Source organism: Apteryx mantelli, chromosome 3 (genome assembly GCF_036417845.1).
Source record: "Apteryx mantelli isolate bAptMan1 chromosome 3, bAptMan1.hap1, whole genome shotgun sequence".
NCBI classification, from domain to species: Eukaryota; Metazoa; Chordata; class Aves; order Apterygiformes; family Apterygidae; genus Apteryx; species Apteryx mantelli.
In genome coordinates, this window is record NC_089980.1 from 137,585,407 (window position 1) to 137,592,334 (window position 6,928).

The window sequence follows — 6,928 nt, forward strand, 5'->3', positions numbered from 1 at the left end:
GGAGGGGAGATGCATAATCCCTGCCCTTGGGAGGAAGGAAAAGATAGTATCCCAGGCTCCTTGGAGATCAGGAGGAGGTTTGAGTGAGAGCACATAGAAATTGTGCAACAACCTCACACCAGCACTGTGATTGTGAAACATATATGCGCTAAAGTAAGGAAATGCAGATGACTGCTGAACCATGGAGGCAAGACAAAACTTCTGTGCTCATGACCAACCTTTTCTGCCTACAGCTCTTATCGTTTTTGTGGTTTCCAGTGTGTACGTAGCTTTAAGTACCGCTTGAGTCTCTAATTTGGAGTTGGATCCAAAGCAGGCCATAAGTAGACTCGCCGTTCTAAAATAGCCCTTTGCTTAGCAGCTGCCCGGTCCAAGAGGCAGGTAAAGCAGCTCTGGGGTATGAAGTCCTGCACCGTGCGGCTGCCCAGGACTGCTGCTTGAACCAGCTAAACACCTGCTGATGCTGCAACTGCGTTGAGATGCAGATGCTAACTGGACAGTCTCCATATCCAGCGAAATTCCCAACCCTGGAAATACATTGTGCATACGCTAGCCACACCACTGAGACTGAGTTCTTTACAAAATGTGGCCAGAACAATTTGCTCTTTTGAACTGCAGCTGTTTCCAAAGTTACCCTGTTGTTTAGTGGCTAGAGGGACTCCTTAAAGAAGTCGGAGAACTGAGTCCATGTGTCTCCTCAAATAGGCCTCGCTCTTGCTAGAGAGAGGATGTTACTCTTGGCTTGCAGGCAGGAATGCACATTCGTGGAACCAGAAAAGAAGGTGAAGGAGGTAGAGTATAACTTACCTAGTATTGACATTGAGCTGCAAGGTGTTTTCTCAGTTCCAGTCTTTGCAACTGTGTAATAGGAAATGCATGAAGAGTCCCATGAGAGAAGGGATTGCAAGTCCCTTTGGGGTGTGGACTTTACAGCAGCAAGGGTTTAATGGCAGGTGTTGTAACACAGAGCTATTCAGGGCCTAATTAATTCGGTGCAAAGAGAGCAGGCTTGGAATTGGCAAGTACTCTAACGCACTTAAGCTTAGGACAGGCACCTCTTCTAAGCACTGTGTGCAGAGGGAGTTAGCGCGTATTAAAAAAATAGAAAACGTTGCCAAAATTGCCTTAATGCCCGAAATGAATCTTTTTCTCTGGGTTGAAGAGTCCTTAGAGTAATTTCTGCAACTTGCAGTGAATGCCTGCTTACTAGGAGAGTGAAGAGCTTGGGAGCTACTCCAGAAGCTCGGTGCCGGTGTGGCAGCAGATTCTTTTCTTTGCCTCTTCCTTGTTTGGGGCAGAGAGGTGCCGAAGGAGATTTTCTCGTTCAGTGCTTTTGTGTGCACACGTTTGGTGTATCTTCATGTGTAGAAATATAGCTGAGAGTGTGGAAACGATCAACTTTTTTCCAAAATGATTTTGGACAACGTATTTGTGTTTTCAAGGGAGACAGCTGCGCCCAAACTGGTTTAAGGGAGAGGCTCTGAAAAGTTTGTGAATAAGTTTGTATAGCTGGGCTGGTCCCCTAAAGGATGGAGGACTGGACTTGGTGGAACTGAAAGAGCTCTCGAAATATCCTGTCATGGATTAAAGATTTTTGTTCCGATTCCCAGGTGCTCCTAAGGTGCTTCTCTCCCGCTTTTGTTTTTTACTTCTAGCTGCCAGTGGATTCCCTGTAAAATTTTCTGTGGATGTAGGCAAGATTTTTTTTTCTTTTCTTTCCCCCCTGATGTTGAGGGAGCTTTGGCAGCTCTCAAATCATGCAGAAGGGGACTGAGAAGGGATCTGGCAAGGTTGTCTGATGCAGTTTCCAGCTATCAGCGGAGGAGGTACAGGCATCGCTTTGGCATGCCCTCAACTCTTATCCTGCTGCTGGGTCTGTAAGAAAAACTGTCTTGCAACGAGGAATTGCAGCAGGCTTTGAGATAATTTTGAAGTGAGGAGGGTGGAGACAAATCTTCCCCCAATGTTGCTCTAGACAACTCCAGCTGACTGAGAACAGGCGCGGAAAAAGTTATTTTGAAAGATCTTTGCCTACCAGGCAGGTAGGTGCCCTGCCCTGGCACCACTTGGATCCTCCTACAGGAGAATGAGGCACTTCTGGCCTGAAGCAGGTGAGAAGGACAGGCTGAAAACCACCTGATTCGAAAATAAAGTGCTGTTTTCTTAAAAACAAAACCAAAACAGGTCACTTCTGAATGGAAAGTTCTGCATGTGTTTGTTTTCAGGCAGTAGTTTAGTAAGAGGCAAAATTTAGCCAGGAGGTTCTGACGTCACGGCCAAAAGGGTTGTCTGTTTTTTGAGGGAGAAGTAAAGTATAAAATTAGCTCTTCAGTGTAACAACATTTGGGGCAGTTCTGCTGATAACTCTGAAGAATTCAGAATACGTCGACGGGCATGTGTACGCATCAGGAAGGTTGCACTACACAACTATCCCATGAGCTATGCGTAGAGATTTTCCTTCCAAGATGAATGGGAGGCACTGGATCCGCAGGAGTCATGGACCGTGCTGTCTACCTCTTTGGGAGCTCGGTGGCTCTGCGCCCAGCCTGGCTGGAGATCGCGCTTCGCTAAAGCAAGCTGTGCAATTGTCCAGGCAGCAGAATCTTTCTCGGCCAAATCCCAGACCTAGGGACCTTAGTGCTTCCATATGGAGAACCGTGGGGTTGATAGGTTGCCAGACTGTAAGAAGCTTCCCCTTGCTCCATGGCTTTAAAATATGCTAGCTGCATCAGGCTTTATTAAAAATAATGAAATTCACAATAGTAGTGGAAAGTTTGGGTATGGGGCCTTCACCAAATGTTCTTCAGAGCATACCGACATCTAAGCGTTTACAAACACAAGGATAAAGTTGTGATCCCCTTGTCATAACGCAAGCTTCATGGCCTCCCCGTCCAACTCAGATGTGGTCAGGACTAAGCTGATTATTGTACCGAGACGAACAACGCGGAAAACTTAGCTCCAACTAGAAAATACCCCAAACCCACAAGGCTGCTGTTCTGCCCGACTTCTTGGTTTTCTGGGGCTTTTTTTTTTTTTTTTTTTTGAATGAGCTAGCAAAAATTAGTTCTGTCAGTAGAAACTAAGTAACCACCAGCTATGCTTGGAATGCCTTGCAACTATGAAGGAATTTTCTAAGTAACAGTGATTACTTTTGTTTCTTTTAGCTACAGAAATCTAGGCTTTGAACTGGATGCGCTCTTTCACATTTCCTTTGACAGATTTGGGGGTTTCCTGCTTCCAAAAAACTTCTTGCCCAATTTAGGCAGCCCAGTTTTCTCCCCCAAAAGCTCAGTATTGAGATGGGGGTAAAAGCAGAACTCTCTAAGAATATTAATTAATTGGAGGATACTGTCCAGAAGTTGGAGCTGTCTGGTGGGACTCAGCATTTTGATACCATTGTATCTTGTTTTACAAGCAAAAAATGGGGAAATAATATTTATAAACTGTTAAACCTAACAACCTAAAGCATTTTATCTCCTGAAATATGCCAGGAAAATGAATTCCTTAGTATTGTTGGATAAAGAAGCCTAAAGCGATTGAAAATTGATTTAATAGACATTTCCTCTTATTGTATGTCTAGCTGCAGCAAAACGTGCTGTAAATTGTATTCATCTGGTATGCAGCAAGGAAACAACTTGAAACAACAGCAATGAATTCTGCTATTTCTTATCAGTTGTCATACTGCTATCTTTCAATTATGTCTACAGTAATAAGATAATTCAATTTATTATCTAGATTTATTGCACCATTAGCTGCCTTTCCTTTATGCCAGGAGAGAAATTCTGCAGCTGAAATTCAAACAGTGAAACTCTAAGATTGAATGTACTTTTTCACTGACTGCTGGCTCTTCAAACCATGAGACATACTTTTCTGAATCCCTTCATCCCTTGCTCAGATAGAAAAGAAATGCTACTAGTGTAAGGATCTGCTTCAGAAAGATAGACGGTCTTCCAAACTTCAAACGAATGCAAGTTCTTCCTAATATTTGTTGTAGCTGCATCCTTATCTGGCGTGCCTGAAATTTTCTGCCTTGGGACTTGCTGATGCCGGAGCTTTTCAATCATTCTTACGCACCTTATCGGCTTCTCAACGCTAGGAATGTCTTGCAAGTACCGTGGGGGGGTGTCTTTGCTTCTTCACGGGAAATGGAAACTTGAAAGTCATCAACTCTGTTATCCCACCCCAGAATAAAAGACCGGAAAGCAGTGGTTTGCTCAATCCTGCCTCCCGTTACAGGCCCAGATCTAATGCTGAGACCCCGTGAGCAGCGCACAGGTCCTTTTAGTGCTCGGCTCCATGTAGGCCCGGTATTTGCCCTCTGAGATGTGCCTCCGGGTCAGGCTCAGGAGTCTGAAGGGAACTCCTTCCTGTTCTTAAGCTCCAAATACTTTTTCCCCATCACTATTTTTTTTTCTAGTAGTGTTTGGCTACTTTCTGCCGTTCATGCCAAGCGGTTCCTGTTGACGGGCATAAAATAGCATTAATTATGTCAGATTCTGATATAATTAATTTGTTCAGTGGTTATGGGAGATTGAAAGTGGAAAGCAATAAAAATTTCTGGGGATTTGCTGGGGCTACTCTAATTCATAGCTGTTGGAATTGTTCCCCCTCTCCTTTTAACTTTCAAATTCTTACTGCGTTCTACTCTTCCAGGAGCTTCTGAAAACGGTAAAATGTTGTGTTTTGATTCTGTAAATTCAAGGCAGCCTTGTAGCACTTAGCAGTAGTGGCTGAGTTGATACGTTGGATGTTGTTGCAGTCGCTACAGACTTAGGAAATGTTCTTTTTGGAGAAGGGGAAAAAAAAAAAAAAAAGTTGCCTGGTTCCCATCAGATCATGTCCTCCAGCCTCCGGACCTCCTTTCCCTGCTTTCTGACTTGCTTCCTCCCACCTTTCTCCTCCCGTCTGCTCCATCCGCCTGTTCGGCTTTCTGATTTTGGCAGGAAGCAAGATGTGCTGTGACTGATTTAGAGCACGGGCTGAGTTGCCAGCTGGCTGCGATCTCTGAGCCGGTGGGTCAGGCATCCAGAAGAGACGAGGGCTGAGCTATCCTTGCCTCTTCTCGGTAAAGTTTTATCTCCATTCATTTGCTGTGGGTTTCCCCCCACACACTCAAGACTCAAAAACTCAAAGATACTTAAGGTCACTATACCTTCCCTTTCCTTCAAACATGGAAAGCCAAAGTAAAATTTGATTTAAGATATTATTAAAATAACACTAATAGCTGTAGCTGAACAGAGAAGTTTTCATGCTTGAATGCATGATTTAGTTATTGGCGATTCCTTATTTCACTCCTTTTTAAAAAAAAAGAAGCTAATAGAGGTGTTGGGTGTATCCTGAAGGTCCCAACTGGAAGCTCATCTGTTTTTATCCAATGCTTAAATTGTGCTCGAGGTCTGTGAAACCACTTCTTTACATGAAAGCAAACGCACGTTGGTCGAGAACCTTATACAGCGTAAGAGCTAGCCTGGAATGAAATGATTACTCAGCGCTGTGTATCTTCAATCGCGCTCAAAGCAGTGTTTATATTCCCTGGGCTACAAGAAGTTTGTGCAGGAGATACTTCCCGGCTCTGGTAGGAGATGACTTTGCTTGTCATTTAGCTTTCCATCACCTCTTGGATGCGCTATCGCCATGCGCTGGATTAGGACGTGAAGCCTCATCTACGCTGAGTCCTCCTAGCTACGCAGGCTGCTGCGGGTGCCGCCAACCTACTCCCCGATACCTGTTCATTTCCCGCGGGATTTCAAATCGGACTGAAAATCTTTCAGTGAGTTTGCGAGCCCGGCTATCGCTGCAGGGGAATGGGTGAGTGCCCGCACAGCTCAGCGCCGCGTAACGTGGCACGCGGTCGGGATTTTTCCCGTAGGGAAACGTGTGTCAGACTTGCTCTCTCAGGTTGGACGTACGCAGGACAAGCTGCAGCTCTAGATATCTGCGCTGCATCCGAAATACTGTGTACCCGGCTCCTTACGCGTAGATCTTCTGTTCGTGTATATTCGGATTAAGTGAGGCTGCAAGTAAGACATGTATCATGCGTATGTGCAAGTCTTTAGAAAACAAAGTGCTTACTCTAAGACCTTTAGCCTAAACTAAGCTTAATGATTTACATAGCCTAGTGTAATCCCTCCTCTTAAACTGCATATGTGATATGACTTTTGAGATTATATCCTTATTGCTGCTTTAATCCAAACACTGAATAATGCATGTCCTGTTGAGGGCCTGAAAGATCAACTGCCTTGTCACAATATAATCCTGCCTTGGAACTGAGTGGGGGAAAAGGAGCAGCACTATTTGAATTAACATTTAGCAGTTTCCAGTAAAGTGGCACTAGCATTTCAGAGGCCACGGAGCCAACAAAATGCTCTTGCGTCTTAAAAATACATTGCGGAAAGCAAATCTGGCGTTCTGATGTCTTCTGTATCTGAATTGAAGCCACGGTGGGGGCAGCTCCCTCATTCCACCTCCTTGTCTACGACCCACCTAAGAAGGACAGAGGCTGCCGAGAGCCCGTAGCAAGCGTGCTACCAGGAATCTCGGGGAGAGCTTTTATTTGGACGTTGCTGGATGCTGGGGGGAAAATGGCCATGCTCTTACTGCCTACTCAGGTGACCCCGTACTTATGGCTCTCGTAGGGTAGCCTTGACTTAAGTGCACATCGTACCGCCGAGAGGATCGCGCTGACTCTGCTGCTAAGCAAAGCTGCTGTCGTTGCAAACAGCTATTGATGCTAGACTCGAGCCAGAGAAGAAAAGAGGTGATGGGCCTGATTCATAAATGATATCTTTTGAGAGATAATGCAAAGGAATTGTGATCTTAAATTCACTTCTCAACCCAAGTGAGCAGCAAGAACTGTGAAAGCAGAGTGTCTCTCACTCCTGTTTCCTCCTTCTGCTCTGTCAAAAGAAGTCAGTGATGTGTGTCACAA

General features: G+C 44.9%; 1 long non-coding RNA gene across 1 annotated transcript in view; it reads left to right on the forward strand.

Moving 5' to 3' along the window:
- Positions 1-6,676, forward strand: part of LOC136991613 (uncharacterized) — a 44,580-nt gene extending 37,904 nt beyond the window's left edge. Inside the window, exon 3 of the long non-coding RNA XR_010883849.1 lies at positions 6,636-6,676. This is a non-coding gene — a long non-coding RNA (uncharacterized lncRNA). The remainder of the gene's footprint in view (positions 1-6,635) is intronic.
- The last annotated feature ends 252 nt before the right edge of the window (positions 6,677-6,928 follow it).